General features: G+C 39.6%; 1 protein-coding gene across 9 annotated transcripts in view; it reads right to left on the bottom strand.

Annotated features, from left to right (window-relative positions):
* SMYD3 (SET and MYND domain containing 3) overlaps positions 1-7,278 on the bottom strand; it is a 765,785-nt gene that overhangs the window by 397,764 nt on the left and 360,743 nt on the right. The window lies entirely within an intron of this gene.

Below are 7,278 nucleotides of genomic sequence, written 5' to 3'. Positions count from 1 at the left end.
CCCATATCCTCCCCTGAGCCCATGGGATTAACATGTTTTAATCTTAATATGAATTTCTCCTTTATATATCTCCCCAGAGTGCATATAAGGACAATATAAGGATATTTGCACAAAGCAGACTCTCAGTAAAAGGTACATGAGTATCTGCCAAAGAAATACTGTCAGAATTCAGGAATCATCAAGACAATTTTCTTTGCTACCCACCTGATGTGGCATTTTTACTCTCACAAGGTGGCAATTTTCAAGGTTCATTAAGTTTTTTAAAGTATCACTTGGTTTCCCAATTGCAAAAGTTTACATTGTTTTTCTCCCCATTGGATACCATAACAACCTAAATATAGTGGCCAGATCAAAAGACGGTAAAAGTAGATGGTGCACAACGAATAGCCCAATTCAGCAACCACAGCCTTAGATCACGATCGATTTTTTTCCTCCAACCAGCAGAGTGAAACAAGTTCTAAGAATGCACAGGTGTTTCTCTGCAAGTCCCTAGGTGGAAGTAGTGGGTTATAGGCTTAGCTGATTTTTTTTTTCCTATTTTAAAGTCATTTAAGAAGGTATTTCCATCACATTTGGTATAGAATTCTATTGAATTTTGGAACGGCTCTTTGGTTTGGCAGCACATTTAAAGAAAAGGAAATCTCCAAATTCCTCTCAGAGATTATTACCCTGAATTTTAGAAGAAATCTCATTTAGGCTTTGTATGTCATCCCCCATTACACACATACACACATATTTTTTTATCTTATTTCTGTTAAAAATGTAAAATACCTTTAACTATAAAAAGATATTCCTTAAGATAACTAAATCCAGCTGAATAAAAATATAATATGTATGTCTTACTCGTTTTCCTCATTCTGCGAATAGGGCCAAGGGACTAAATTTACACACAGCACTGATGTTGCACACAGTCCTCCTCTGTCCCATCCTCACTCCGCCCAAGTGCAGCACTATGAGAATAATACATTCTCTTCATATATATTCGCTCGCTACTTATGAAAGATATTTGCATTAAAACAACTGTTTTCATAATACTAAGCTTCTAGGATTAAAAAAAAAAATAAAGTTCCCCCCGCAAAAAAAAAAAAAAAAAAAAAAAAAAAAAAACCAAACCTGACTGCATTTTGGTCAGTTCACCTCTTCCTATAAAGTATTTCAAAACTTTATCTTTCTTTCTTTTTCTTTTTTTTTTTTTTTTTGAGGCGGAGTCTCGCTCTGTCGCCCAGGCTGGAGTGAGTGGCGCGATCTAGGCTCACTGCAAGCTCTGCCTCCCGGGTTCACGCCATTCTCCTGCCTCAGCCTCCGGAGTAGCTGGGACTACAGGCGCCGCCAACACACCCGGCTGGTTTTTTTTTGTATTTTTTAGTAGAGACGGGGTTTCACCGTGTTAGCCAGGATGGTCTCGATCTCCTGACCTCGTGATGCGCCCGCCTCGGCCTCCCAAAGTGCTGGGATTACAGGCGTGAGCCACCGCGCCTGGCCAACAGTTTATTTTTAAAAAGAGTTTAAATACTTTATACAGTACCTAAATGTCTTTGTATTGCTCTCTACAGACAAATCATGTGGAAAATATTTTCTAAATGCTCAGGTGTGTCAAGTTTGCTAGACACAATCTAATCCCTTTTGTATCTTCTCTCAGTAACTCAAGGCTCTGTGAAGCTGCGGACAGTTAAGACAACAGGGACCCAAGGGACGCAGCCTTCGCCATCAGTCACAGCAGCCACCAAACCCCGGCCTGAGCTACACAGAGGAAGGGGCTTTTATCTTCTTCCTACAGAATGCCTGGATACGCTCAAGGGATCCTCCATAAATAATTTAGTAGCAGCAAAAAGAATATGGTCTAATCAATGAGGAGTAATGGCGAAACTCACAGCAGGTTCAGGGGACTGACTGGGTGTTACATTAATGTCTGATTAAGCTTCCTGGGAAATTTTAATTGTTCATAGACCAAAGACCTAAAATTAACCTTTTAACCTTCTGTTACAAAGGGTCTTTCTCAATGGACCAAAAAATGTTTATAAAATATATCTAACGAAAACAGGAGGCTAACATGAGTATTTCAACACATAGATTTTCTCAAGATCACACAGGAAAACAGAGTTAGAACTTAGTTGACTTCATTCTACCCAAACCTTCCTAATTCAATCATATTGTCTAATAGTTAATGATTATTTTCCGGTGGGTGTTATAAGGGCTTTATAACACACTTTCATTTCTCGATGATCAATTCCCTATTTTCCAGGAAAGGAATTTGGAAAACTGTACTCTTTCTCTCTTTTTCTAGTAATTACCTTCATCAGTTCATAGCAAAACAAACTGCATGCCATAAGCATTCAAGAAGCTGAGTTTGAAACATATGTCTTCAACAAAAATGATAAATTCTGATTTTATAATTATACATGCAGAATTTTAAATTAAAAATTGTTGATATGTGCTAATATTACACAGAAAATCCAAGATGGTTAACAATGGTGGGTTACAGAAGGCCTTAATGATAGACTTATTTCTCTAATTTTGCTTTGTTCAAGCTAATGTTAAAAGAATTGAATATTTCATCACACTCTGAGAAGACAGCAAAGAATCCTGCTGGCAAGTAAAGAGTAGCTGACCTAAGCTTTTCAATATGCCATGGACAATACTCACAAAGATAGGAATTACCTGTATTTCACTCTGCAGTGATGTAGCTCTCCCTTTCATTAAGATATTCTTTTCATCATGTATTGGTTGATCGAAGACAAAACATAAGAAAGGACAAATCATTCTTTAGTTACATAAGAATCTTATCTAAAGCCAAGATCTCTTTCAAAGGATGAATGAAGAATGCACATATGTACAAAATGAGAAGACTTGCCAGCAATGGCCAACGAGGTACAAATGCCAGGTTTCTGCTGAAATGCTCGGTGAAACAGGTAAAAGGATGATGGGTTCTGGGCCTCAGGACCTTTCGCTTCAAATTCCAGCTCCACTGCTTTGGATGTGTATGATTTTGGCCCAGAAACTTTTCTCTAAGCCTATTTGCCCCTCTGGAAAATTATTAATAATATAAAATTATTAATTTTATATTAATATTAAAATATTAATATAAGATAATTAATATTGTACAAGTATTCATCTTGTACAATATTCTTTGGGACTAAGAAAAAATAAAAGACTTACATTTTCTAGCAAACAATATAAGCTCAACAAATGTTAGCTTTATTACTAGAACTAGTACCAGTAGTATTAGTACTACTAGCAGTTATTGCAACTGTGCAACAGAGAACTGAGAAGTGGTAACAGTAATGCTTCATGTATCCACCATCTTCATAGAATGAACTGCTCCACAGTGGATTATTTTCCTATTAAAGTTCATACTTTAAAGCATCAAACCTTTTTATCCCATGCATTTGGAAGGAAATGCTATTTATTTATTTATTTATTATTTTTTAGAGATAGGGGTCTCACTCTGTCACCCTAGCTGGGGTGCAGTGGCACAATCACAGCTTACTGCAGCCTCAAACTCTTGTGTTAAAGTCATTCTCCTGCCTCAGCCTCCCAAGGAGTTGGGACTATAAGCACATGGCCATCATGCCCCGTTAGAGATGGAGTCTCACTATGTTGCCCAGGCTGCTCTTGAACTCCTGGCCTTAAGCCATCCTCCCCTCTCAGCCTCCTGAGTCGTTGGGATCATAGAATTGAGTCACCAAGCCCAGCTGGAAGGAAATGTATTTTAAATGCATATCATGGTCACTGGCTTAGCAGAGAGGAGTGTATCTTCCTTGGTAATTCAGGACCACCTTTAGGATCAACACTTACTGTCTTATGTAACTTATGACAGTAGAGGTATTGTCAGGGGCTACCCAAGTGGGCAGGCTTCATTCAGGTGACCTATCCATTCAACTGCTATGTTATTCTTGAAGCTGGTGACTCTGTCAGGAAAACTCACAACAATTCTCAGAAAGGTTCATAGGACACTAAATGTCTTAGGGTCCCATGGAGCTAATACATAAGGGAGCAGTCACTTGAACCCAAAAGTATCTGGCCTGGAAATCAACTCTCTCTAGCAACCCATACTGAATTCAGCAGTCACTATATACACGCAGCAGAACCGGAAACTCCGCAAAAGATCTAGCAGGATTTGAATTCCACATGATATGAGCAAATGTTGAACAGGATGACAGGATACAGCTATCAAAAAGCCTAATGGTAAAACAAAGACAAACAATTATTTCTCAAATTTTACAGTTTGTGTGGATATTCAAAGGAATTTTAACGTCTTAAGCACACCTTGACAGAGTGGTGCATTCCTGTGATTACTTACTTTCATTTTACTGTCCTAAATTCTCTCCTTCAGAGTTATGGTAGCTAACAAAAGCAACAGTAGCATAATGTCTATTAAACACGTACGGTGTGCTAGAAACTGTGGCAAGTCCTCTACAGAACCACAGCCTCCTGAATGTACTCAGAATTCTGAAGTAAATGACTAACATGCCAACGTAAACACATTTTTTGAGAAGTCTTCATTTAAATTTATTAAACAGTCCAGAATCCATAAACCAATGTAAAAACATTCAAGATTTTCACTAGTAAATACATCCCCTGGACTACAGCACTAGTTCCTGGTGAAACCCTGGTGATTGAGTTCTGCGTTCAGTGGTGAACGCAGAGTCGAGCTGGAAGCAATGAAAGACTTATTTTGAAACAAAGTTAAGTTTCCGATAAAGAAGAAAAATTATGCTTAGGTTCATTCTTTCTCTTTTTCAAAGTTTTCCTCTTCCTTATGCTCGCATTTAAGAAATTACCTTTCAGCAAAACGAACTTGCTCAGAAGATGATAGTCACTAACAACCAGGCGTCCCCAGCCTCGAACCTAAGTATACCACATTCGTTTTCCTTTCCTTCAGTACCAGAAGGATAGCTCTCTTCTCGATTCAGTAGTCCCCCTTATCCTGAGGAGACGCGTTTCAAGACCCTCAGTGGGTGCCTGAAACCACAGACAGTACTGCGCCCTCTATACTCCATGCTTTTTCTTACATAAAACCACAGACAGTACTGCACCCTCTACACTCTGCTTTTTCTTATATATACATACCTATCATAAAACTTGCTTTATAAATCAGGCACACAGAGTAACAAAAATAACTAATAATAAAACAATTATAATAACAGACTCTTTACAACCTCACAGATAGACTCTTTCTTCCGGTAGATCTTAGCAACCTCAGCATGTGCTTTTTTTCTTTTCTTATTAAATCGGGAACTTTCACCTTTTCATTTAAGGAAGCGCTTTACAGCTTCTCTTTGGCATAGCCACATTGACAGCACTACCCTTGCACTTTCCCTTACTATGTCAAATAAGGGTTCCTTGAGCACAAGCACTGTGGGCTGTGAGACTGCAATACGCCATCTGATAACTGAGGGTGACTGCTAGGTGGCTAATGGGTAGGTCGTGTGTACGCGTGGAGATGCTTGATAACGGAATGATTCACGTCCCAGGGGATACGGGATTCCACCATGCTTCTCCGAACAGTGCATGACTGTAAACCTATGAACTGTTTATTTCTGGAATTTTCCATTTAATATCTTTAGACTGTAGTTGACCACAGGTAACTAAAAGCACAGAAAAAGTGAAACCTCAGATAAGGAGGGGACTGCTATACTTTCAGTAGAGAGTTCTTGTAAGTATATCGCTCTTTTCTGGACACCTACAAACACAAATTGGCCAGAATATCATGAAGAATGTTTAGTGTGAAGACAAGTAAGAAGGGCTTGGTGATCTTAGTTCCAACCTTTGGCAGTTTCTTAGTGGAGATAAACACGAGGGTAGGAAGTTCTGTGCAAGTCTGGTTGTGCAACCGGCCTCTCTTAATTGTGTAAGATCCACATGGAATGGTAAGAAATAAATGCCACCACAATGGACAACAAAATTTCACTAATGTGAATTAACAGGCAAAAAAGCTAACCTGGATTACATTACCCTTTTAAATGGAAATACAGTTGTAGTATATTTAATACACACACACACACACGCATCCTCCAATTAGACTAACAGTGTAGAGGGTCTTGGGACCTGCTTAAAGGATAGGGACTCTTACTGAATCATGCATTACTGCATGAAACACATCTTCCCAAAGGCTTTATAACAGGTGCCTTTCTTTGTAAGTTCAAACAGTTTCCTTGCAGTCTTGGGTATACAATAGGATTCTAAGTGAGTTCTCTCCATAACACATTTTGAAAGAAAAAAAGTCAAAGCAGGACAGGCATGGTGGCTCACACCTGTAATCTCAGCACTTTGGGAGGCCAAGGTAGGTGGATAGCTTGTTCAAGACCAGCCTGGGCAACGTGGCAAAATCCCATCTCTACCAAAAATACAAAATAATCGGCTGGCTGTAGAGGCATGTGGCTATGGTCCCAGCTACTTAGGAGGCTGAGGTGGGAAGATCACTTGAGCCCAGGAGGTCAAGGCTGCAGTGATCCACGATGGTGCCACTGCATTCCAGCCTGGGCTACAGAGCAAGACCCTGTCTCAAATCAATCAATCAACCAACCAATTAATCAAGCAATCAAAGCAGCACTATGTGAATCATCATAAATGTCAAATTAGTAAGGTCTAAATTCTAGATTCTGCTTATTCATGCTTTGGGACCCCATAAGACATTCTCCCAGCCTCTATGCTTCTGGACCCTCCCATCTGTCAACACCATTTATCTACATGTCTAGACGAACGCTCTACTACATCACCCCACAGAAGGGCACAGGATCAAGATATAGAACATTTGATTTAATGCAGAAAAAGTAACTTTCCCAAAGCCTTGTGCTTTCCAGTCAGGCACTCGTTTCCTCACAGAACAGCAGCATGGTTAACAAACAGCTTCTAGAAGCGCCTGTAAAGACTGATAACTTTAGCTGGAGGAAAAGCTGGAGATTTTCTTCTCCATTCCCTGACTGTATTTATAAGCTACTTACTGCAGCCCAGCAAGGCTCTCCTTGCCTGGATGGCCAGCCTCCCGGTAGAGCTGACAAAAGCTGACGGATCCACCTGCCAGAGGATTACTAAAGATCGGGATGCTGCTACCGCCATGTCCCTGGCACTCTTCAGGGCAAGCCCGGGTACCTATGTCTTCTCTTATTCATGGCAAACTCTGATGTGGAACTAGCCTAAAAATTCTAACACAGCCCCTTCTCAGTTAAATTTATTGAATGTGTTTTTGGTATTCGAAGCTCATTTTTATGTTTCCAATAATGTCAGTATGACTGATCCATTATTATTAAACTACAGTTTTTAATGAAACTCCATTTC

Source organism: Macaca fascicularis, chromosome 1, assembly GCF_037993035.2.
Source record: "Macaca fascicularis isolate 582-1 chromosome 1, T2T-MFA8v1.1".
In the NCBI taxonomy this organism is placed as follows: domain Eukaryota; kingdom Metazoa; phylum Chordata; class Mammalia; order Primates; family Cercopithecidae; genus Macaca; species Macaca fascicularis.
The sequence above is the reverse complement of the archived record's forward strand: the minus strand, read 5'-3'. Positions and strand labels throughout refer to the sequence as shown.